The sequence below is a fragment of the Salvelinus namaycush genome, chromosome 33, assembly GCF_016432855.1.
Source record: "Salvelinus namaycush isolate Seneca chromosome 33, SaNama_1.0, whole genome shotgun sequence".
Lineage (NCBI taxonomy): Eukaryota > Metazoa > Chordata > Actinopteri > Salmoniformes > Salmonidae > Salvelinus > Salvelinus namaycush.
This window is the reverse complement of record NC_052339.1, coordinates 11949049-11974843: the sequence shown is the minus strand read 5'-3', so window position 1 is coordinate 11974843 and position 25795 is coordinate 11949049. Positions and strand designations below refer to the sequence as shown.

The window sequence follows — 25795 nt, the reverse complement described above, 5'->3', positions numbered from 1 at the left end:
TAACCCTAGATCCGCACCCTAAAACTAACCCTAGATCCGCACCCTAAAACTAACCCTAGATCCGCACCCTAAAACTAACCCTAGATCCGCACCCTAAAACTAACCCTAGATCCGCACCCTAAAACTAACCCTAGATCTAATCCTAGATCCTCACTCTAAAACTAACCCTAGATCCTCCCCCTAAATCCTCACCCTAAAACTAACCCTAGATCCTCACCCTAAAACTAACCCTAGATCCTCACCCTAAAACTAACCCTAGATCCTCACCCTAAAACTAACCCTAGATCCTCACTCTAAAACTAACCCTAAAACTAACCCTAGATCCGCACCCTAAAACTAACCCTAGATCCGCACCCTAAAACTAACCCTAGATCCTCACCCCAAAACTAACCCTAGATCCTCACCCCAAAACTAACCCTAGATCCTCCCCCTAGATCCTCACCCTAAAACTAACCCTAGATCCGCACCCTAAAACTAACCCTAGATCCGCACCCTAAAACTAACCCTAGATCCGCACCCTAAAACTAACCCTAGATCCGCACCCTAAAACTAACCCTAGATCCTCACTCTAAAACTAACCCTAGATCCTCCCCCTAAATCCTCCCCCTAAAACTAACCCTAGATCCGCACCCTAAAACTAACCCTAAAACTAACCCTAGATCCGCACCCTAAAACTAACCCTAGATCCTCACCCTAAAACTAACCCTAGATCCTCACCCTAAAACTAACCCTAGATCCTCCCCCGAGATCCTCCCCCTAAAACTCACCCTAGATCCTCACCCTAAAACTAACCCTAGATCCTCACCCTAAAACTAACCCTAGATCCGCACCCTAAAACTAACCCTAGATCCGCACCCTAAAACTAACCCTAGATCCGCACCCTAAAACTAACCCTAGATCCGCACCCTAAAACTAACCCTAGATCCTCACCCTAAAACTAACCCTAGATCCTCACCCTAAAACTAACCCTAGATCCTTACCCTAAAACTAACCCTAGATCCTTACCCTAAAACTAACCCTAGATCCTCACCCTAAAACTAACCCTAGATCCTCACCCTAAATCCTCACCCTAAAACTAACCCTAGATCCTCACCCTAAAACTAACCCTAGATCTAACCCTAGATCCTCACTCTAAAACTAACCCTAGATCCTCCCCCTAGATCCTCACCCTAAAACTAACACTAGATCCTCACCCTAAAACTAACCCTAGATCCTCCCCCTAGATCCTCCCCCTAAATCCTCCCCCTAAAACTAAACCTAGATCCTCACCCTAAAACTAACCCTAGATCCTCACCCTAAAACTAACGCTAGATCCTCACCCTAAAACTAACCCTAGATCCTCACCCTAAAACTAACCCTAGATCCTCACTCTAAAACTAACCCTAAAACTAACCCTAGATCCGCACCCTAAAACTAACCCTAGATCCTCACCCTAAAACTAACCCGAGATCTAACCCTAGATCCTCACCCTAAAACTAACACTAGATCCTCCCCCTAAAACTAACCCTAGATCCTCCCCCTAGATCCTCACCCTAAATCCTCACCCTAAAACTAACCCTAGATCCTCACCCTAAAACTAACCCTAGATCCTCACCCTAAAACTAACCCTAGATCCTCACCCTAAAACTAACCCTAGATCCTCACCCTAAAACTAACCCTAGATCCTCACCCTAAAACTAACCCTAGATCCTCACCCTAAAACAAACCCTAGATCCTCACCCTAAAACTAACCCTAGATCCTCACCCTAAAACTAACCCTAGATCTAACCCTAGATCCTCACTCTAAAACTAACCCTAGATCCTCACTCTAAAACTAACCCTAGATCCTCCCCCTAGATCCTCACCCTAAAACTAACCCTAGATCCTCACCCTAAAACTAACCCTAGATCCTCACCCTAAAACTAACCCTAGATCCTCACCCTAAAACTAACCCTAGATCCTCACCCTAAAACTAACCCTAAAATTATCCCTAGATCCTCACCATAAAACTAACCCTAGAACCTCACCCCAAAACTAACCCTAGATCGTCACCCTAAAACTAACCCTAGATTCTAACACGAAAACTAACCCTAGATTCTAACACGAAAACTAACCCTAGATCCTCACCCCAAATCCTCACCCTAGATCCTAACCCTAAAACTAACCCTAAAACTAACCCTAGATCCTAACCCTAAAACTAACCCTAGATCCTCACCCCAAAACTAACCCTAGATCCTCACCCTAGATCCTAACCCTAAAACTAACCCTAAAACTAACCCTAGATCCTAACCCTAAAACTAACCCGAGCTCCTTCTGATTAGGTATAGTTAAACACGTCTATCCTATTAGTAGCTGGAAGAGCAGGGCAGAGGATTTAGCTGTGTTTGGGGGACGTGCCAAACGGCCAGCCTGGAGGCTGCAGGCCGGTATTAGTTGGTAACAGTTGTTAAGGTTATGTGGGATTGGGGTTCTTAAATGAAGACCGCTACAACCCAGGGGTGGCTGTGTAGTGTTCCTGGCCTGAGGGAGGGACGGAGGGAGAGGGATGCAAGCAGCAAGGTGTGTGAGCAAAGAAATGGATGACAGAAGGAGGTACTACTCTATCATGTCTGATGGAAAGAGCACATCCCTGCTTTTTGGATGTAAATTAAAGGGATACTTCAGGATTTTGGCAATGATGCCCTTCATCTACTTCCCCAGAGTCAGATGAATGTTCATGTCTGTGTCTAATATGAAGGAAGTTATAGGTAATTTCGCAAGCCAATGCTAACTAGCGCTAGCGCAATGACTGGAAGTCTATGGGTATCTACTAGCATGCAAGGAGAGCTGAAGTACAAATAGCAGTATCAATCAAAATTGTTCACCACTTTTTAACTGTCTGAATACTACGGAATATCTCCATCAAATACCTCACACAAGATCTCAAGATCTCTTAAACAGGCTGTTACTGTACATCTGCACCACAGGAGCCTTGGTCTGAGCCTCTGACCTAACAGGCCTTCCCTGAAAGATTTCAGGTTGAGAAGAGGTCAAGATGGTTTGAACAGCTCAGGATCAGTTAAGAGTCAGACCAGGGCCACTTGCTGTGTCTATGTGTGTGTATATACACAGAGAGGCTTATCAAGCAGAGAGGCATAATATATATATATATTTTATATATACAGTGGGGAGAACAAGTACTTGATACACTGCCGATTTTGCAGGTTTTCCTACTTACAAACCATGTAGAGGTCTGTAATTTTTATCATAGGTACACTTCAACTGTGAGAGACGGAATCTAAAAAAAATCCATATAAAATCACATATATAAACCTGTCTTTCCACAGCGTCTGCCCCAGGAATGTTGAGGTCATTTTATGTGCACAGCCCAGTCTTCCCACCATGCGACATATGAACACATTATAATGCATTAAGACTCCATTAAATGTTTTCCTACCTTGTTTCAATAAAAAGTGATGGAAATGAAATTATTTTGACATGTTACACTTCAGACAGTCTGTCTTTTACGGAGTAAACTTGAGATCGAGAGGGGAAGAGAAATCCGGAGAGAGTGAGAGAGCTGAACAGAGAGAGAAGGAAAGAAAGAAGGAAAGAAAGAGTGACCACGATTGAGATTTCACCCCAATAACTACCGGGGGATATGCGTCAACAGCAACCTTGGGAAAATCCTCTGCATTATCATTAACTGCAGACTTGTACATTTCCTCAGCGAAAACAATGTACAGAGCAAATTGGCTTTTTACCAAATTACCGTACGACAGACCACGTATTCACCCTGCACACCCTAACTGACAAACAAACAAACCAAAACAAAGGCAAAGTCTTCTCATGCTTTGTTGATTTCAAAAAAGCTTTACATGCTGACCACACCACTCGCATCGCGTGTGCGAGTGTTGCAAAATACATTTTAACATGCACCCACACTGCTTGCGCGCGCCAACGAGCATCTGTGTTGCCAAGCGCTAAAATATAAGTCAGTTCTATTTGTAATGCTGACCGCGGTGCAAGTCCTGCCTCTCCAATCTCCTCATTGGTTTATAGAAGCAGATACCCACATGCCATCTCCTCATTGGTTATACCTACGTGGGTGATTGAAACATGAACTGAGTTCGGTTGTCGTCGTGGTAACTATGAAAGTTAGCTAGCTAGCTAAATTGCCATCAATGTTTAATGCTTTTCGACCTGTCCCCAAATTAATATAATTGGTTCAGAGTTTGTTTTGATTTTTCAACCTGCGTGTTGTGATAGTGTTTGGTGTGGGGGGACAAAATCAATTTGCGCACGGCCGGTTTGGGTACGGTGTTACACTCAATTAGGTATGAGGGTCTACAAAACAAACTGAGGGAAAATGGTGTTGGGGGAAAAACATACGACATTATAAAATCCATGTACACACACACACAGACACTCCACAGGAATGCAGCATAAGCCACACCCACCTCCAACATGTATATCAATCTCAAGTCAAATGTCTACTGTTTGCTGATGTTCTGGTGCTTCTGTCACCAACCAAGGAGGGCCTACAGCAGCACCTAGATCTTCTGCACAGATTCTGTCAGACGGTGGAATTAACAGTGAATCTCAGTAAGACAGAAATAATGTGTTCCAAAAAAGGTCCAGTCGCCAGGACCACGAATACAAATTCCATCTAGACACCGTTGCCCTAGAGCACACAAAAAACGATACATACCTCAGCCTAAACACCAGCGCCACAGGTAACTTCCACAAAGCTGTGAATGATCTGAGAAACAAGGCAAGAAGAGCCTTCTATGCCATCAAAAGGAACATGACATTTGACATTCTAATTAGGATCTGGCAAAAAATACTTGAATCAGTTCTATAACCCATTGTCCTTTATGGTTGTGAGGTCTGGGGTCCACTCACCAACCAAGAATTCACAAAATGGGACAAATACCAAATTTAGACTCCGCATGCGAAATTCTGCAAAACTATCCTCAGTGAACAACGTAGAACACCAAATAATGCATGCAGAGCAGAATTGGACTGACACCCACTAATTATCAAAATCCAGAAAAGAGACGTTAAATTATACAACCACCTAAAAGGAAGCGATTCCCAAACCTTCCATAACAAAGCCATCACCTACAGAGAGATGAACCTGGAGAAGAGCCCCCTAAGCAAGCTGGTCCTGGGGCTCTGTTCACAAACACAAACAGACCCCACAGAGCCCCAGGACAGCAACACAATAAGACCCAACCAAATCATGAGAAAACAAAAAGATAGTTCTTTCCAATGTGTCAAGTAATTAACAAAAAAACAGATCAAACTAGAATGCTATTTGGAACATTTATGAGTATAATGTTGTTTACTGATGATCATTTTTTGATTGTTTATTTCACTTGCTTTTGTAATGTAAACATATGTTTCCCATGCCAATACAGCCCTTCAATTGAATTGAGAGAGAGATCTGTAAAGGCCTCTATGCAACCTGAAAAGGGGCCTCTTAACTTTAGGGCCTCTTCGATACTGACAAGGCCTCTATGCTACCATGACAGGGCCTCTTCGATACTGACAAGGCCTCTATGCTACCTTGACAGGGCCTCTTCGATACTGACAAGGCCTCTATGCTACCATGACAGGGCCTCTTCGATACTGACAAGGCCTCTATGCTACCTCACCCTCCGATCCAACAGGTCCCAGACGTGCTCAATGGGATTGAGATCCGGGCTCTTCGCTGGCCGTGGCAGAACCCTGACATTCCTGTCTTGCAGGAAATCACACACAGAACAAGCAGTATGGCTGGTGGCATTGTCATGCTGGAGGGTCATGTCAGGATGAGCCTGCAGGAAGGGTACCACATGAGGGAGGATGTCTTCCCCGTAACGCAGAGCATTGAGATTGCCTGCAATGAAAACAAGCTCAGTCCGATGATGCTGTAACACACTGCCCCAGACCATGACGGACCCTCCACCTCCAAATCGACCCCGCTCCAACGTTCATTCCTTCGACGATAAACGAGAATCCGAACATCACCCCTGGTGAGACAAAACCGCAACTCGTCAGTGAAGAGCACTTTCTGCCAGTCCTGTCTGGTCCTGTGACGGTGGGTTTGTGCCCATAGACAAAATTTGGGCCTCTCTCAGCCTATTGCGGACAGTCTGAGCACTGATGGAAGGATTGTGCGTTCCTAGTGTAACTCGGGCAGTTGTTGTTGCCATCCTGTACCTGTCCCGGAGGTGTGATGTTCGGATGTACCGATCCTGTGCAGGTGTTTTTACACGTGGTCTGCCACTGTGAGGACGATCAGCTGTCCGTCCTGTCTCCCTGTAGCGCTGTCTTATGCGTCTCACAGTACGGACATTGCAATTTATTGCCCTGGCCACATCTGCAGTCCTCATGTCTCCTTGCAGAAAGCCTGAGGCACGTTCACACAGAGGAGCAAGGACCCTGGGCATCTTTCTTTTGGTGTTTTTCAGAGTCAGTAGAAAGGCCTCTTTAGTGTCCTATGTTTTCATAACTGTGACCTTAATTGCCTACCGTCTGTAAGCTGTTTTCTGTCTTAACAACGGTTCCACAGGTGCATGTTCTTTAATTGTTTATGGTTGATTGAACAAGCATGGGAAACAATGTTTACGCCCTTTACAATGAAGATCTGTGAAGAAATTTGGATTTTTACGAATTATCTTTGAAAGACAGGGTCCTGAAAAAGGGACGTTTATTTTTATGCTGAGTTTATATACAAAAGAAAGCAAGTCACAGGAAGGGAGAAACACACTAACCTACAAATAAACAGACACAATAAAGGGTTTTCCAGAACATTCTCTCCTGTACACATACACACACACACACACAAGGGCAGCAGACACACCAACAGGCAGACATGCACACCCACAGAGCGTAGCAGCAACCCACCTGATCAGACCTGCTACTCTGGTTCTTTCAGTTAGTGTGCCAGAAGGCTCATCACGCTCCACCCCTTCACTGTACCACCTTAGAGCCTGTCTGTCAGAGTGAGGGAGGGAGGGAGAGAGAGAGAGAGAAGGAAAAGGAGTGTCACCATAGAATTCTACACACAGTATACAAATGAGAGAGAGGATAAAAATCTTTGAGGAAGTACCGTTCATACAAAGCTCATTCAAAAAATATCCTCCAATGCATTTACCACCGATCACCACTAGATGGGGCTGACTGCACATAGAAGCAATACAGCGCTGTCGCCAATGGTGTATACTGTGTGTGTGTGTATATATATATTACACACAAACTATCGGTTTGGACATCTACTTTGTGCATGACACAAGTCATTTTTCCAACAATTGTTTACAGACAGATTATTTCACTTATAATTCACTGTATCACAATTCCAGTGGGTCAGAAGTTTTCATACACTAAGTTGACTGTGCCTTTAAACAGCTTGGAAAATTCCAGAAAATGATGTCATGGCTTTAGAAGATTCTGAAGCATCATTTGAGTCAGTTGGAGGTGTACCTGTGGATGTATTTCAAGGCCTATCTTCAAACTCAGTTCCTCTTTGCTTGACATCATGGGAAAATCAAAAGAAATCAGCCAAGACCTCAAAAGAAATTCGTAGACCTCCACAAGTCTGCGTCATCCTTGGGAGCAATTTCCAAACGCCTGAAGGTACCACGTTCATCTGTACAAACAATAGTACGCAAGTATAAACACCATGGGACCACGCAGCCGTCATACCGCTCAGGAAGGAGACGCGTTCTGTCTCCTAGAGATGAACGTACTTTGGTGCGAAAAGTGCAAATCAATATCAGAACAGCAGCAAAGGACCTTGTGAAGATGCTGGAGTTAACAGGTAAAAAAAGTATCTATATCCACAGTAAAACGAGTCCTATATCAACATAACCTGAAAGGCCATTCAGCAAGGAAGACAGCACTGCTCCAAAACCGCCATAAAAAGCCAGACTACGGTTTACAACTGCACATGGGGACGAAGATCGTACTTTTTGGAGAAATGTCCTCTGATCTGATGAAACAAAAATAGAACTGTTTGGCCATAATGACTATTGTTATGTTTGTATGAAAAAGGAGGAGGTTTGCAAGCCGAAGAACACCATCCCAACCGTGAAGCACGGGGGTGGCAGCGTCATGTTGTGGGGGTTCTTTGCTGCAGGAGGGACAGGTGCACTTCACAAAATAGATGGCATCATGAGGGAGGAAATTATGTGGATATATTGAAACAACATCTCAAGACATCAGTCAGGAAGTTAAAGCTTGGTCGCAAATGGGTCTTCCAAATGGACAATGACCCCAAGCATACGTCCAAAGTTGTGTCAAAATGGCTTAAGGACAACAAAGTCAAGGTATTGGAGTGGCCATCACAAAGCCCTGACCTCAATCCTATAGAACATTTGTGGGCAGAACTGAAAAAGTGTGTGCGAGCAAGGAGGCCTACAAACCTGACTCAGTTACATCAGCTCTGTCAGGAGGAATGGGCCAAAATTCACCCAACTTATTGTGGGAAGGTTGTGGAAGGCTACCCAAAACGTTTGACTCAAGTTAAACAATTTAAAAGGCAATGCTACCAAATACTAATTGAACTTCTGACCCACTGGGAATGTGATGAAAGAAATAAAAGCTGGAATAAATTATTCTCTCTACTATTATTCTGACATTTCACATTCTTAAAATAAAGCGGTGATCCTAACTGACCTAAAACAGGGAATCTTTACTTGGATTAAATGTCAGGAATTGTGAAAAACTGAGTTTAAATGTATTTGGCGATGGTGTATGTAAACTTCCGACTTCAACTGTATATGTATATATCTCATTGGCTGTAGCCCAGCGTATACTAGACCAGAGTGAAAATGAAAAACATTCCCTACAACTCATACCTGTGCTGCCTTTCCCAGAATGAGAGAAGCTATGCAGCTAAATATCAAGCTATGACTCCAAATCACTCAGCTTCCTATTGGTGTCTATGAAGAGAGAAGCAGCCGAGATCTCCTCTCCTGCCTGGTTTGGTTTTATTTAGCCACCCTGGATATGTGACCTGTCTGTCTGGTACTAGCTAGCAGTGAGATTGAACCTTTCTCCTTAATGAGCTTTTGTAATAAATTGAAGTGTTTTTTCACCCCCACTTTGTCCATCCAGGACCTGGTTTCCCAGGATAAGTCTCTCATTCCGTGCCATGCAGCTGTGCATTAATTCAATTGAATATTGTGTCAGTGCCATAGAGAGGCAACCCCTGACGCAAAAGTGGTGGGGTGGGGGGGTAACAGTGGAATGCGGCAGTGCGGGGAATGTAACCTCAACTCACCCAGCAGTACTATTAAGGGTGAGAGCTCCACAAAGAGCTGCACTGTATGCATGGGAATGGACTGAACAAGGAGAAAGAGCGAGAAGAGACAGAAGGAGGAGAGAGGGGGGAGAGGAAGCAGAGCGGGAGGATAGAGGGGGAGAGGGAGGAGAGGGGAGGGAGGGATGAGTGGCCTAAAAGTTTCAGAGAATAGGGAGTGAGTGAGTGAATATCTCTGGTCATTCGTTCGATGGCATTAACCATCCAGCTAGGTGGAACAAAGCTAAGCCAAGATGGGCCCCCTTCTCAGCCCCTTGCTTCTCTCACTCAGTCCTTTCCTTGCCCGGCTGCCTGCCTCATTTCACCTTGCCTGCTTTGAATGACAATAGAACATTGTCATTCAATAACACCCCCCGGCAGAGCATGGCCATCTCCACTGCCCTCACCTGAAGAGGTCACACAGTCAGTAGGACACATGGTCTCTCTTGCTCTCTCTGTATGTGTCTTTCTCGCTCTCTCTCTCTGTGTGGCTCAGTTGGTAGAGCATTGCACTTGAAATGCCAGGGTTGTGGGTTTGTTTCCCACGGGGGACCAGAATAAAAAATAAAAAAAAGTGTCTCACTCTGCATCTGTGTCTTTCTCTAATTCAATTCAAAGGGCTTTATTAGCATGGGAAACATATATTTACATTACCAAATCAAGCGAAATATAGTATCAGTCAAAAGTTTGGACACCTACTCATTCAAGGGTATTTCTTTATTTTTACTATTTTCTACATTGTAGAATAATAGTGAAGAGAGAATGCCAAGAGTGTGCAAAGCTGTCATCAAGGCAAAGGGTGGCTACTTTGAAGAATCTCAAATATAAAATATATTTTGATTTGTTTAACACTTTTTTGTTTACTACTCGATTCCATATGTGTTATTTCATAGTTTTGATAATTTAATTGAGAGCGAGGGAGAGCGAGAGAGCGGGTGAGAGCGAGGGAGAGCGGGCGAGAGAGAGCGGGCGAGAATGTGAGGGAGAGCGAGAGAGAGGGCGAGAGAGAGGACGAGAGAGAGGGCGAGAGAGAGGGTGAGAGAGAGGGCGAGGGAGGGAGAGAGGGCGAGCGAGCGAGCGAGGGAGCGCGAGCGAGCGCGAGAACGAGGGAGCGAGAACGAGGGAGCGAGAAGTACTACTATCTAGCCCATCACAACAGACCATGCACGTTCACACAAATACACTTAGCCTTTCATGTGTCCGCTGGCACGTGATAACAAGTGCATAAACATGGGGTGACTCCTAGGCCCAGTCAGCCTCACCCTCTCCACCCTGTAAGCTAACCCAGGAACAGACACTTCCTATGGGGAAGTGGAGCCCCACCGTGGGGGGTAACTGGAGCCAAGACAGTTACCCCCCTCGGAACCCATCAGTAACAACGGCCCAAAAGGGGATGGAGAGGGAAAGGATCAGCTTGGGCCACCAGGTCCGGTTGCACAGAAAGACACACATGACCACCCGAAGAAGATACACATGTCTGTGGTGGAGCCACTAGTGTAGCAGCTGGTGAGGAAGGGATCAGGACAGTTCACTCATTTGACCAGGGGCGAGCGAGCGAGCAGCCAGTAGTAAACCTGCCAGCCAGGACAGCCAGTAGTAAACCTGCCAGCTAGGCCAGCCTGTAGTATACCTTCCAGCTAGGCCAGCCTGTAGTATACCTGCCAGCTAGGACAGCCAGTAGTATACCTGCCAGCCAGGACAGCCAGTAGTATACCTGCCAGCCAGGACAGCCAGTAGTATACCTGCCAGCCAGGACAGCCAGTAGTATACCTGCCAGCCAGGACAGCCAGCAGTATACCTGCCAGCCAGGACAGCCAGTAGTATACCTGCCAGCTAGGCCAGCCAGTAGTATACATGCCAGCCAGGACAGCCAGTAGTATACCTGCCAGCCAGGACAGCCAGTAGTATACCTGCTAGCCAGGACAGCCAGTAGTATACCTGCTAGCCAGGACAGCCAGTAGTATACCTGCCAGCCAGGACAGCCAGTAGTATACCTGCCAGCCAGGACAGCCAGTAGTATACCTGCCAGCCAGGACAGCCAGTAGTATACCTGCAAGCCAGGGCAGCCACATGCAGGTGTTCAAACAGCTCAGACAAAGAGAGACAACAACTATTACCTGTCTGTGACGACGCATGTTACAGCTTTTAGGACCATCTTCAAAGAAAGATAAGTAGCTTTATTTTGGTTTTAAAGTAGACAGGATTACAAGGCCGCCCCCTCTTGGGTCTCTTATTGTACCACCAAATACCAGGCTACTTGTAGCTTCATCTAATCCAGCCATTAAGCTTCTTAGCAATGACAAACAGATAGATGGGCCTAGTTGTTTGATAAACTGGGTGAAAGTGGCCCATTGTGGCAGTTACTGGAGTCTGTCTGCCAGTCAAATAAAGTCTACTCAGAGAAATACAACTGTCAAAGTGTTGTGGAACTTCTTCAGTCAATCGCTCTCTTTGTTGTTCCCTCAATGTTTTTCTAACAGGTGGCTCAGATGGAAACTCAGGTAATTTCCAGCAGACGTCCCCCGGATCATATGACGTAAGCCAGCCAAGTCAGAAAGCTATTTGGAGGAAAGCTAGGCAGTAGGCCCAGTTCTTTACCATGGATGACCTTTAATGGTTTTCAATGAGGATAAGACAGAACCATCCCACACAGTGACAGTGTTCAGATAATTGATTACCTTTAATGGAAAAGGAATCCCTACCTTTTGAGCCCAACCGCACACAAAGGTTTAATACAGAACACATGATGAATCATGCATCCACAGAGGACAGTTTGAGATCTCTGTATTGGGAAGCTTGAACTACAACTTCCCTTTCTGAAGGGCTGAAACAACAACATAACACCAACTGATACAGAGAAGAAGAGAGTCTGAGACCTTCCTTCAACTCCAGAGAAACTTAAAATAACTACAACTTCCCTTTTCTCAACAACCATAACAACCATAGCAACAAACTGTCACCCGAGCACACAGCCATGCAATCTCCATAGACAAACATTGGCAGTAGAATGGCCTTACAGAAGAGCTCGGTGACTTTCAACGTGGCACCGTCATAGGATGCCACTTTTCCCATATGTCAGTTCGTCAACTTTCTGCCCTGCTTGAGCTGCCCGGTCAACTGTAAGCGCTGTTATTGTGAAGTGGAAACGTGTCGATGCAACGACGGCTCAGCCGTGAAGTGGTTGGCCACACAAGCTCACAGAACGGGACAGCAGAGTGCTGCAGCGCGTAAAAACCGTCAGTCCTCGGTTGCAACACTCACTACCGAGTTCCAAACTGCCTCTGGAAGCAATATCAGCACAATAACTGTTCGTTGGGAGCTTCATGAAATGGGTTTCTATGCCCGAGCAGCCGCATGCAAGCCTAAGATCACCATGATCAATGCCAAGCGTCGGCTGGAGAGATCTAAAGCTCGCAGCCATTGGACTCTGGAGCAGTGGAAACGCGTTTTCTGGAGTGGTGAATCACACTTCACCATCTGGAAGTCCAACGGATGAATCTGGGTTTGGTGGATGCCAGGAGAACGCTACCTGCCTCAATGCATAGAGCCAAATGTTTGGTGGAGGAGGAATAATGGTCTGGGGCTGTTTTTCATGGTTTGGGCCCCTTAGTTCCAGTGAAGGGAAATCTTACCGCTACAGCATACAATGACATTGTAAACGATTCTGTGCTTCCAACTTTGTGGCAACAGTTTGGGGAAGGCCCTTTCCTGTTTCAGCATGACAATGCTCCCGTGCACAAAGTGAGGTCTATACAGAAATGGTTTGTCAAGATCGGTGTGGAAGAACTTGACTGGCCTGCACAGAGCCCTGACCTCAACCCCATCGAAAACCTTTGGGATGAATTGGAATGCCGACTGCGAGCCAGGCCTAATCGCCCATCATCAGTGCACGACCTCTCTAATGCTCGTGTGGCTGAATAGAAGCAAGTCCCTGCAGCAATATTCCAACATCTAGTGGAAAGCCATCCCAGAAGAGTGGAGGCTATTATAGCAGCAAAGTGGGTACCAACTCCATAGTAATGCCTATCATTTTGGAATGATATGTTAGACGAGCAGGTGTCCACATACTTTTGGTCATGTAGTGTTCCTAGTCAGTTGCACAACTGAATACATTCAACCGATATGAATATGAGTCTATGAGAGCATAGCCTCCCCCTCTGTTCCAGCCAGAGTCTAAATCTTCTCTTTCCTCGAGGACCATAGCAACATACAGTACAGTACCATGCCACCCATGGATTACATGAACAATTCATATACTGTAAGTCAATGGGACCAAAGCCCCCGGTCTGTCACGGCTACAGCCGGGATCTAAATTAGCCAGAGGACGGCTCGAAAGCCACTAACTGTTATTTATGCTACCAGGAAGTTTCCAAGCCATTGAGCATCCTCAATACTCTGACGCACAGCCCCAAAAGGGAGAACCCAGTTTTTCAGAAACTACGGTAAACCCCAATGGAGGACGTATTAAAACTGTTCAAGGAGAATTCTTTGAGATTAAATGAATAGGGGGAAAGGTAAGGAAGGGTGAAAAACTGTTTAACATCATGATGACTTCAGGATGACCATGGGAATGTGCTTTTCTGTCTGCATCCCAAATGGCACCCTATTCCCTATATAGTGCGCTCCTTTTGACCAGAGCTCTTTGGGTCCTGGTCAAAGGTAGTGCACCATATGGAAAATGGGGAGCCATTTGGATGCAGCCATTTTGTCCTTGGCCTATGATCTGAATAATTCCCTTTGCTGTCCAATATTACTTTATTACTGTCACCGTTTCCATTTTTATCAATGCCTGACTGCAAAGAGCAAGGAGTCAAGGATTGTAATTTCTCACCGAATGTGTCCGTTTCCTGGCACACTGTAAACGATAGGCTAGCACGCACACACTGACTTTTCCCTGAACTTTAATAACACAATCAAAAGGAGGCCCAGAATCTGATATGCAAAAGCCTGAACCACTCCCAAGTAGCCTAATCCCTCCCCCCTCCAAGTTCAATATTAGCCTACTGCCAGGAACAGCAAACATACCAGCAACCTAACAAACAAGTAGACCAGGTCTACAGTACACTCCCAAAGATTCATTAACCCCAATGAAGATCATGCACAAATATACCAATAAGCAGATGATTAGGAGAAGACCATCCTAATCAGTTGGCCTTTATGTAAAGGCCAACCTGTTTGGCTGCAGTGGGCTTCTAGGTAGCCTGGTTAAACCTGCTTGCATGTGTATATATATATATATATATGTGTGTGTGTGTGTGTGTCTGTGCGTGGACTTCCATATCAATCAAGTCTGGTCTACCTACTCCCTAGCCAGCCAATGAACCAGCCCCTTTCCACCCAACGACTCCGCATCTCTGTCCCAAATGGCACCAAATTCCCTCTATAGTGCACTACTTTTGACCAGGACACATAAGTCTCTGCTCAAAAGTAGTCTCAGTGTGTTACCTCCCCCAGCCTGGCCTCAAGGTCAAGCTGTAAGGCCAGGGTATTTATTCTGGTGTTTCTCATAACAATCTCATAACAATCCCTTGGCTTTCCAGTGCTTTTTCATTCGATTTCTAACTTTGCTAAAGGGGACAATGAGCCCTCTAAAAGCGCCCTGTAATGCCGTAATAATGCTTCCCTATACGTAATAAGGCCCCAGTTAGCACCCTCCAATTATAAGCTCTGGTCCTGCTCTTGCTGAAGGGCTGGAGAGAAAGAGATGGGACATTAACACTTTGTGCAATGAGGCCGTTGGCTGTTTTTAGAGCCTGAGTTTTAGCGCCGGGTTGCACTGAGGAGCAGAGCACAGCTAAACGGAGCTAAGCACAGTGGTAGTAGTGGGACTCCCTGGTTCTGACTCAGGCGGTGAAATCCTAGAGGGCTGAGGGAGATGGGAGAAGGTTAAACCTGTCAGAGATTAAGCGTAAAAGAATGACAAACTGAATTGCTTTCATGGAGGACTGGCTTGAATTGTGAGGATGACCACACAATTTATTTTCATCATGAGCCAAATCTATTGGTTATCTACTCAAAGTTGCAAAGGAAATGCTGTGATCTATGTAATATACACAAGAGACCAGCAAAATGGATAAAAGAGTGGCGGTATAGCAGAAACAGTGACATTAGTGGTCAAAACATGGTACTTCCATACTACTTTATGGTAAATAATGCAAGTGATTACAATTAATAATTTCTATGAACAGGGGGGGAACGTCACCAGATTCACAGGGAATACATAACATAGTATGGAGAAGCAATACTCCAAGCCGCAGCTTCATACTCCTGATCCTGTATACAGGTTGTTGGGGTTGGATTGGCATGGGGTGCGGGGGTCCATGGGTGGCTTAAGACAATTTTTGGGTGATTCTTCATGTCTTACTCATTGGTAGGAAGAAGTTTACTCCAAATTGGATGTTGGGTACAATATTCATTGAAAATTATCTGAATCCTATTGATTAAAATGGCCAATTTGGGTGCAATCAATTAGCTTAATTTCTCTTAGATTAAATGAAATTTCAACAAGGTAACATTTCAGGATTGCCAAATCGTACTTATTACTAATAAACGATTTCAGAACAATCTGAGATGGGTGTCATGGCTTGCTTAAATAACATGGAACGACTCAATTGAGAAAGAAAAAGCTGAGGATAATGTGGTGGTGGTTCAAATTCCAAGCGTCCACGCAAGATCAGACAAGAAGCCACATTGCATCACAATAACTGTGTGAGATGACAACAGCTACGTAGGCTTTTGTGGAATTTTCAATAAAATGACCGGCAGGCAGAGCAGCATTTTCTTGTTGCTTTGGCGCAATTCCATGGTAACGTTATTAGGTTCTGGCTCAGATTTTTCACATTAAAATGTAGGCCAGCAATACCAGCCAAAAGTTTGGACACCTACTCATTCAAGGGTTTTTCTTTATTTTTACAATTTTCTACATCAGGCCTTCGTATTGGTGTCCTTTAGTAGTGGTTTCTTTGCAGCAATTCGACCATGAAGGCCTGATTCATACAGTCTCTTCTGAACAGTTGATGTTGAGATGTGTCTGTTACAGTGAAGCATTTATTTGGGCTTCAATTTCTGAGGCTGGTAACTAATGACCTTCTATGCAGCATAGGTAACTCTGGGACTTCCTTTCCTGTGGTGGTCCTCATGAGAGTCAGTTTCATCATAGCCCTTGATGTTTTTTGCGACTCCACTTGAAGAAACCTTCAAAGGTCTTGACATTTTCTGCATTGACTGACCTTCATGTCTTAAAATAATGACGGACTGTCGTTTCTCTTTGCTTATTTGAGCTGTTCTTGCCATAATATGGACTTGGTCTTTTACCAAATAGGGCTATCTTCTGTATACCACCCCTACCATGTCACAACACAACTGATTGGCTCAAATGCATTAAGGAAAGAAATTCCACAAATTAACTTTTTTTAAAGCACACCTGTTAATTGAAATTAATTCCAGGTGACTACCTAACGAAGATGGTTGAGAGAATGCCAAGAGTGTGCAAAGCTGTCATCAAGGCAAAGGGTGGCTACTTTGAAGAATCTAAAATATATTTTGATTTCTATTACACTTTTTTGGGTTACTACATGATTCCATGTGTTATTTCATAGTGTTGATGTATTAACTATTATTCTACAATGTAGAAAATAGTACAAATAAAGAAACCCTGAATAGTTGTGTCCAAACTTTTGACTGGTACTGCATGTCAAACAAAAAACATTGACTTCAAAGTTAACAAAACCACACAACTCTACGCACAAGGACTACTTTTAACACAGAACATTTCACAAAAACACATTTACTTGAAGAACTGTGCAGGTGCAAAGTTTGGTACCAGAATAATAGTTTTTATGTGTCCACTGCTTCCAAAAACACTTAAATATCTGCACTGAATTAAGATTCAAAGATGTCTGTGGAAAGAATGAATGGAGTGTCAGCTATGACATGGCCCCATGAGTTTGAATACATCTATGTTGGTTATTGAACTACAGTAAGTGAAGTGGATTTCCATCTATATGACCAGAAATCAAAGCCTTTGATTATTCAACATTTTTAGGAAGGAAAACAGTTGAAAAACATATACGCCTTAATAAAAAATAATGTTTTATTGACTATTATCTTTCATTTGACACCCAATTTGACCAGTGGCGTGTATTCATGGCTGCCAAGGGAAGCCAGGCTTCCTAATTTTTTTTACCAAGAAAACATTTTTAACATAATTTATTTTTCGTCTCTCTGTTTCATCCTTTACTTCAATTCGCAAGAGGCTGACTGTATCCCACCGGAGAGAGCATCTGAGCAAGCGAAACAGCGCCCCGCCCCTCTGTCTCTGTATTTGTAGGCCATCTATCTGATGCTGCCTGGTCCAAAAGAGTATGTCATTGTTGCCGCCCGTAGCATTGAATGCAAGGGATGTGGCAAGCGTTTGGCCTACCTTGATGAAAATTTTTTTTCTAATAATAGCCAATCAGCATTGAGCTAAACTGAGCGAGCTCAACTGTAAAATGGTCCTGACGCACCAAAAAAAAGGGTTAAGGGAAGCCAGTTTGGCTTTGGCGTCACTCCTATCCAATTGCGTCAAGAGCATATGTCACTTGACAGGAACATTTTTTATTGTTGTATCTCGTTGTGTTGTTGTCCTCTGGTGGCTAGCTAGCTAGCTAAAATTGACCCTTTTATAAATTAGTCATGGATGGAGACACGGATTTGGACTTCTGGTTTAACTTCATTCTTCGTATTGGCCAATGAATATAAGGGCGATTGTGATCCAACCAATAATTACGACATTGTGCCCCTGGCCCGAGAGGATGGAAGTACAATATGTAGCTAGATGTGATGAAACAAACGTGTCTTCTTATTGTCGCGGCCATTAGGCCTCTGTATCACGGTCACAAGGCATATGAACTAATAGGTTATAGAGCAAACAAACAGTGGGGGGAAAACACACGAGGCTTATCAGGGAAAAGGTAGAAACAACAAAAAGGCAAATAAATGAACAAGTTTCATTCATCAACAAGTCTCTAAAAAGTCCCCCAGCCAGACCAATTAAAACATTCCTGCTGCGAGGGAGAGAAAACTGGCCATGGACCTGCTGAAGATTCATCATCATTCACTGATTACTGGGCAGCAAGCGCCATGGACCTGAGATGAGGAGAGGCCAGGCCAATGACTTTAATTTACAAGGACCAGCAGAGGGCAGGAGGGGCAGGGGAGACTGGGTCTATGCACCCCGGCACTCCATGAGTCACCCCATTACACAGTGTGTACCACTCACAGGCTACGAGTAAGGGTCCACTGTCTCTCAGCGTGAAAATGGACATCAAGGGACTTTCCAGTTTCCTCATCATTGTGCCAATGTGACACTGGATGAAACAAAGATCCAAATAAAGTTAACTAGTTACTCAGTTTCCTTTGAAAAGGTTCAGCACTATTGTTACTTAATTCCTTTGTTTTTTTATGGAGAACATTGCTAACAAACAATGTCATGCTCCCGTATAGATTCCCACAAATTGGTTTATGGGTCGTTTCTATGCCATTTCAGAGATCTGTCACACCCAACAACTCAGGTTGTTCTAAAAATAATTTCTGTAGTTAGAAACAGATAATATAAAAATTCCTACAAATCAAACTTTGTCACATGCGCTTAATACAACAAGTGTAGACCTTACTGTGAAATTCTTACTTACAAGCCCTTAACCAACAGTGCAGTTCAAGAGAGTTAAGACAACTAAAAGTAAAAAATAATTAAAAAGTAACACAATAACATAACAAGGCTGTATACAGTGGGTACCGAGTCAGTGTGCAGGGGTACAGGTTAGATGTCATTTGTAGGTAGGGGTGAAGTGACTATGCATAGATAATAAACAGTGAGTAACAGCGGTGTACAAAACAAAAAGGGGGGGGGGGGGGGGGGGGATTTAATAGTCCGGTGGCCATTTGATTAATTGTTCAGCAGTCTTATGGCTTGGGGGTAGAAGCTGTTAAGGAGCCTTTTGGTCCTAGACTTGGCGCTCCGGTACCGCTTGCCATGCGGTAGCAGAGAAAACAGTCTATGACTTTGGTGACTGAAGTCTCTGACAACTTTATGGGCCTTCCTATGACACTGCCTATTATATAGGTCCTATTATACAACATTATATCATTTGACCAGTGTCACATTTATTGAGTATTATATCATTTAAAATGGCCAATTTGGGTGAAATCAATTAGCTTAATTGCTGAGAAATTATATTTCAACAAAATAATGTTGCAGGAATGCTAATCTTGTTTGTTTTTACTATTTCAAAACAATCTGAGATGGTGAGTGTTGAAATCCTCTTTCTTGTGCTTTTTGAGAGGTGGAATGACCCTTATGAGACTGCATGCACAGTAGTCTGTGCAGTGAGTGTGTCCCGTCTGGCAATAAAGGCCCCCATTGTCTGTGAAACCAAAAACAAATGAGTAAGCCCTGAGCATCAGCACCTGTCATCTCCCTCACACCCCTCCCTGTTAATCACAACGACTGACCCAAATGAGCCAGCCACGCAGAAGAGATTCACATAATAATCATTACACACACATTACACACTCTCTCTCTCTCTCTTACACACAACTACGCACACACACACCCCTTTTTCTCAACATTCCTCAGACACAATAATATACAGTCCCCGCCAAGCAGGCCGTAGTGGATTCTGTCTGTCGGTGTATTTTCCACCCTCAGCTATCCTCTCATCTAATTGTTGCCTTGCCTGTGAAATGTGAACCAAGGGAGAGATTAGACGTGAAGGAGTATAAAATACAACCGCTAAGAAGCAATTGATTTAAAATAAATCTGATTTATGATCCTGGATTCAGGTGGGTGAATCTAAAACACTGTACGGACGGAGAGCAGGAGGCGATGAGAAGGATGAGTTTAGTAACAGAGACCGGCTGGCTGTGGAATGGTTGGTTCCCTTGAGGCTTCAAAGCACAAACTCCCTGAAACTCCCACCACCTCCACTCTGGGATTAGGAGGAGTCTGTATAACACTTGAGCTCACTTTTTACCGCTTTAAAATGCCTTGATAACGCCTTGGAATGTACCTCCCTTTCTGACATGGGAGGACAGAGAGAACAGAGAGACAACCCATATGCCTCTTTTTGGCATGAGGAGTGAGTTGTACCCGCAAAACACCAGTCTCAACGTCAACAGTGAAGAGGTGACTCCGGGTTGCTGGCCTCCTAGGCAGAGTTGCAAAGAAAAAGCCATATCTCAGACTGGTCAATAAAAATAATAACATCCTCCTACTTCCCGTTGCCATTCATAAACTATGCAACGTGGTTAGATGTCCATGGTATCACATCGGGAGTAGTAAATCAAAGGATTTCCTAGGTGTCATTTCCTAGGATGTCAGGGATTGCCTGACAGTGACACTTAAGTGAGTGACTTTCGTCTCGTCAGTCAGCGTAGCCTACTGAATCGCATCGGTGAGAGAGCCGTTCTTTTGGCGCCCTAATTTGCACAGGCAACTGGTACAGTAGGCCAAGGCTGTTTGCCGATAACCTGCAAATAAATTATGAAAACATTCAATGAAAATTGTGATTCATCACTGCAGGAACAATAGGTAGTGGAGAGCCTCATTCTGGTCCAAATATGATAATTAGTGCCCTCACGGAATTCAGGCATTAAAACAGAATTCAACAATGTAATTTTCTTTATTGGACTTGGTAGGGAATCAACTAAATGTATTGAAAATGTATTAAATTTGCCCAATATTATCATAAGACGTGAACAGATTCAGGGACGTCACTACAGATTCATCAATAGGGGGGATAAGCCTCTGTTAAGGGGGGTCTTTTTTAGCGTAACAACGGGGTGTAAAATCTATCAAAATAAGGTTATTTTTGGTCAAGCTTGGGTAAAAGTATACCTGTCTCATAGTTTGTGTTAGACACTTTATCCAAATAAAGTCCACTCTGTCCCCCCATCCATCCAAAACCAACAAAAGGCACAAACATGGCTGTACTATGTATCCAAAATACTTTTAGGATAACATTTTGAGAGAGAGAAGAGAGAGAAGAGAGAGAAGAGAAGAGAAGAGCGAGAGAGAAAATGATGGATCTGTTTGTTGTCCCTCCCTCTCTGGATCTGTTCACCTCGCTCTGGATCTGTTTCTTGTCCCTCTTTCTCCGGGCATGCTTGCTCTCTCTCACTTATACAGCTCGCAGATCTCTTCCTTGCACACAAGTCTCTCTTACGGCATGCCCCTTGAATATATCATGAACATCACTTATTTATGCCTAACAAAAGTAAGACATAAATTTGCACAGCATATGACAGCTTAAACATCTACTCGCTTTTTTAATCACTAAACCATCAGACATGCTCCCTCAGCCCTGTCAGCCTCCAGCTTCTTTCCCTCATTCTTGTCTGCTGTGTTTTGACATGTATTGTTATTAAACTCATATTTACAATAACTCAAAGCTTAATAGTTGATTAATTAGCATACATTTTAAATTGTTTGAACTGGAACAAATTTTTATTTGTTTGAACTGGTAAAATCTTAATTTCTCACCGGATTGGCTTTCGGCAGAGCTGCTGGCACTGCCTCTTTTGAAGAATTTTGTATATCCATCTAGCGATAGTTGTTAGCTAGCCTACAGTTGAGAAATTGAGGATAATACAATGACATTGTGATCAACACTATGTCACCTTTTCTACACATGACCTACCTGATAATTATTTTGCAATGGCTACTGAATGAAAGCAATTGAGTATGAAAAGATATGTGCATGATGTTACATCATCGGTCTCATTTATAGCCTGACACAGATAGCAAAACTAAATTAAGGCAGAAAACAAAAATATTCTCTCAAACCTTAACCCTTACCTTAGCCATGGAGTTGATGCTTAAACTTAAACACAAACTCCGAAATGTGACGTTTGAGAAACCTGAATGAAGATCTAATTCGGATATGAGACTGGGAGAACTAGTTGGTCTTGAAAGTACCACAAGCACCTCTGTATACATTTGATAAGAAAGATACAGTTGAAGTTGGAAGTTTACATACACCTTAGCCAAATACATTTAAACTCAGTTTTTTTTAAATTCCTGACATTTAATCCTAGTAAAAATTCCCTGTTTTAGGTCAATTATGATCACCACTTTATTTAATTTTTTCCTGACCAACTTACCCTCCAAATACACCTCTGCTGTTTTCAATCAGGATCTCAGTAATCAATGCCTCATTGCCTGCATCCGTTATGGGTCCGCGGTCAAACGACCACCCCTCATCACTGTCAAACGCTCCCTAAAACACTTCTGCGAGCAGACCTTTCTAATCGACCTGGCCCGGGTACCCTGGAAGGATATTGACCTCATCCCGTCAGTAGAGGATGCCTGGTTGTTCTTTAAAAAGAAATTTCCTCACCATCTTAAATAAGCATGCCCTTTTCAAAAAATGTAGAACTAAGAACAGATATAGCCCTTGGTTCACTCCAGACCTGACTGAACTCGACCAGCACAAAAACATCCTGGGGCGTACTGCACTAGCATGAAAAATTCCCCGCGATATGCAACTTTTCAGGGAAGTTAGGAACCAATACACACAGTCAGTTAGGAAAGCAAAGCATTTTCAAACAGAAATTTGCATCCTGTAGCTCTAACTCCAAAAAGTTCTGGGACACTGTAAAGTCCATGGAGAATAAGAGCACCTCCTCCCAGCTGCCCACTGCACTGAGGCTAGGAAACACTGTCAAAACCGATGAATTCCCCCCCCCAAAAAATTGAGAAATTCAATAAGCATTTCTCTACGGCTGGCCATGATTTCCTCCTGGTAACCCCAACCCCGGCCAACAGCTCCGCACCCCCCGCAGCTACTTGCCCAAGCCTCCCAGCTTCTCCTTCACCCAAATCCAGAAAGCAGATATTCTGAAAGAGCTACGAAACCTGGACCCCTACAAATAAGCTGGGCTAGACAATCTGGACCCTCTCTTACTAAAATTATCCACCGCCATTGTTGCAACCCCTATTACTAGTCTGTTCAACCTCTCTTCGTATCGTCCGAGATTCCTAAAGATTGGAAAGCTGCCGCGGTCATCCCCCTCTTCAAAGGGGGTGACACTCTAGACACAAACTGTTACAGACCTATATCCATCCTGTCCTGCCTTCCTAAAGTCTTCGAAAGCCAAGATAACATACAGATCACTGACCATTTTGAATCCCACCGTACCTTCTCCGCTGTGCAATCCGGTTTCCGAGCTGGTCACAGGTGCACCTCAGCCACGCTCAAGGTACTAAACGATATCATAACCGCCATCGATAAAAGACAGTAATGTACAGCCGTCTTCAACAACCTGGCCAAGGCTTTCGAATCTGTCAATCACAGCATTCTTATCGGCAGACTTAATAGCCTTGGTTTCTCAAATGACTGCTTCGCCTGGTTCACCAACTACTTCTCAGACAGAGTTCAATGTGTCAAATCGGAGGGCCATTTGTCCGGACCTCTGTCAGTCTCTATAGGGGTACCACAGGGTTCAATTCTCGGGCCGACTCTTTTCTCTGTATATATCAATGATGTCGCTCTTGCTGCAGGTGATTCCTTGATCCACCTCTACGCAGACGACACCATTCTGTATACATCTGGCCCTTCTTTGGACACTGTTAACCAACCTACAAATGAGCTTCAATGCCATACAACTCTCCTTCCGTGGCCTCCATCTGCTCTTAATTGCAAGTAAAACTAAATGCATGCTCTTCAACCGATCGCTGCCCGCACCGGCCCGCCTGACTAGCATCACTACTCTGGATGGTTTGGACTTAGAATATGTGGACAACTACAAATACCTAGGTGTCTGGTTAGACTGTTAACTCTCCTTCCAGACTCACATTAAGCATCTCCAATCCAAAATTAAATCTAGAATCGGCTTCCTATTTCGCAACAAAGCCTCCTTCACTCACGCTGCCAAACATACCCTCGTAAAACTGACCATCCTACCGACCTTTGACTTCGGCGATGTCATTTACAAAATAGCCTTCAACACTCTACTCAGGAAATTGGATGTAGTCTATCACAGTGCCATCCGTTATGTCACCAAAGCCCCATATACCACCCACCACTGTGACCTGTATGCGCTCATCGGCTGGCCCTCGCTACATATTCGTCGCCAGACACACTGGCTCCAGGTCATCTAGAAGTCTTTGCTGGGTAAAGCTCCGCCTTATCTCAGCTCACTGGTCACTATAACAACACCCACCCATAGCATGCGCTCCAGCAGGTATATCTTACTGGTCATCCCCAAAGCCAACACCTCCTTTGGCCATCATTCCTTCCAGTTCTCTGCTGCCAATGACTGGAACGAATTGCAAAAATCACTGAAGTTGGAGACATATCTCCCTCACTAACTTTAAGAATCAGCAATCTGAGCAGCTTACCGATCGCTGCAGCTGTACATAGCCCATCTGTAAATAGCCCATCCAACTACCTACCTCATCCCCATATTGTCACGCGGGACTAGGTTGGCGAAAGAACCAGACGCAGAGAGAGAGAGCCGCTTGGGAAAAATATTCCTTATATTTTTACTTAACAAAAACTGAATAAGCCCGAACATCCAGGGCGCAGAGAGAACACTTGCCAAACACCCAAAATACACACACGTAACAAAAAAACAATCCCGCACAAAACAAGGGCGGGTTAAACTCCTAATTATAGGGAAGCTAATTACGAAACAAAAAACAGGTGCAACTAATAAGACAAAACAAACAGACAAACGAAAAAGGGATCGGTGGCGGCTAGTAGGACGGTGACGACGACCGCCGAGCACCGCCCGAACAGGCAGGGGAGTCAACTTCGGCGGAAGTCGTGACAGTACCCCCCTCCTGACGCGCGGCTCCCGCAGCGCGCCGCCACCGGCCTCGAGGACGACCCGGAGGGCGAGGTGCCGGGCGATCCGGGTGGAAGTCTCTCAGTAGAGTAGGATCTAAAATGTCCCCCACCGGAACCCAGCATCTCTCCTCCGGACCGTACCCCTCCCAGTCCACGAGGTACTGTAGGCCCCTCACCCGGCGTCTCGAGTCCAGAATGGCACGTACTGTGTACGCCGGGGACCCCTCGATCTCCAGAGGGGGTGGAGGGACCTCAGGCACCTCACTTTCTTGCAGGGGACCAGCCACCACCGGCCTGAGGAGAGACACATGAAACGAGGGGTTAATACGGTAATACCTAGGGAGTTGTAACCTATAACACACCTCGTTTATTCTCCTCAGGACTTTAAACGGCCCCACACACTGCGGCCCCAGCTTCCGACAGGGCAGGCGGAGAGGCAGGTTTCGGGTCGAGAGCCAGACCCTGTCCCCCGGTGTGAACACGGGGGCCTCACTGCGGTGCTGGTCAGCGCTCCTCTTCTGCCGTTGTCCTGCTAACTTTAGCGATTCCTGGACGGCTTTCCAGGTGTCCTTGGAGCGCTGTACCCATTCCTCTACCGCAGGAGCCTCGGTCTGACTCTGGTGCCAGGACCGGCTGGTAACCTAACACACACTCAAACGGGGACATGTTCGTTGAGGAGTGGCGGAGGGAGTTCTGAGCGAGCTCAGCCCAAGGA

General features: G+C 44.7%; 1 protein-coding gene across 1 annotated transcript in view; it reads right to left on the bottom strand.

Moving 5' to 3' along the window:
- LOC120027661 (MAGUK p55 subfamily member 7-like) overlaps positions 1–25795 on the bottom strand; it is a 160843-nt gene that overhangs the window by 101073 nt on the left and 33975 nt on the right. Inside the window, exon 3 of the mRNA XM_038972655.1 lies at positions 6853–6942. The gene's annotated coding sequence lies outside the window, so the exon portion shown is untranslated. The remainder of the gene's footprint in view (positions 1–6852; positions 6943–25795) is intronic.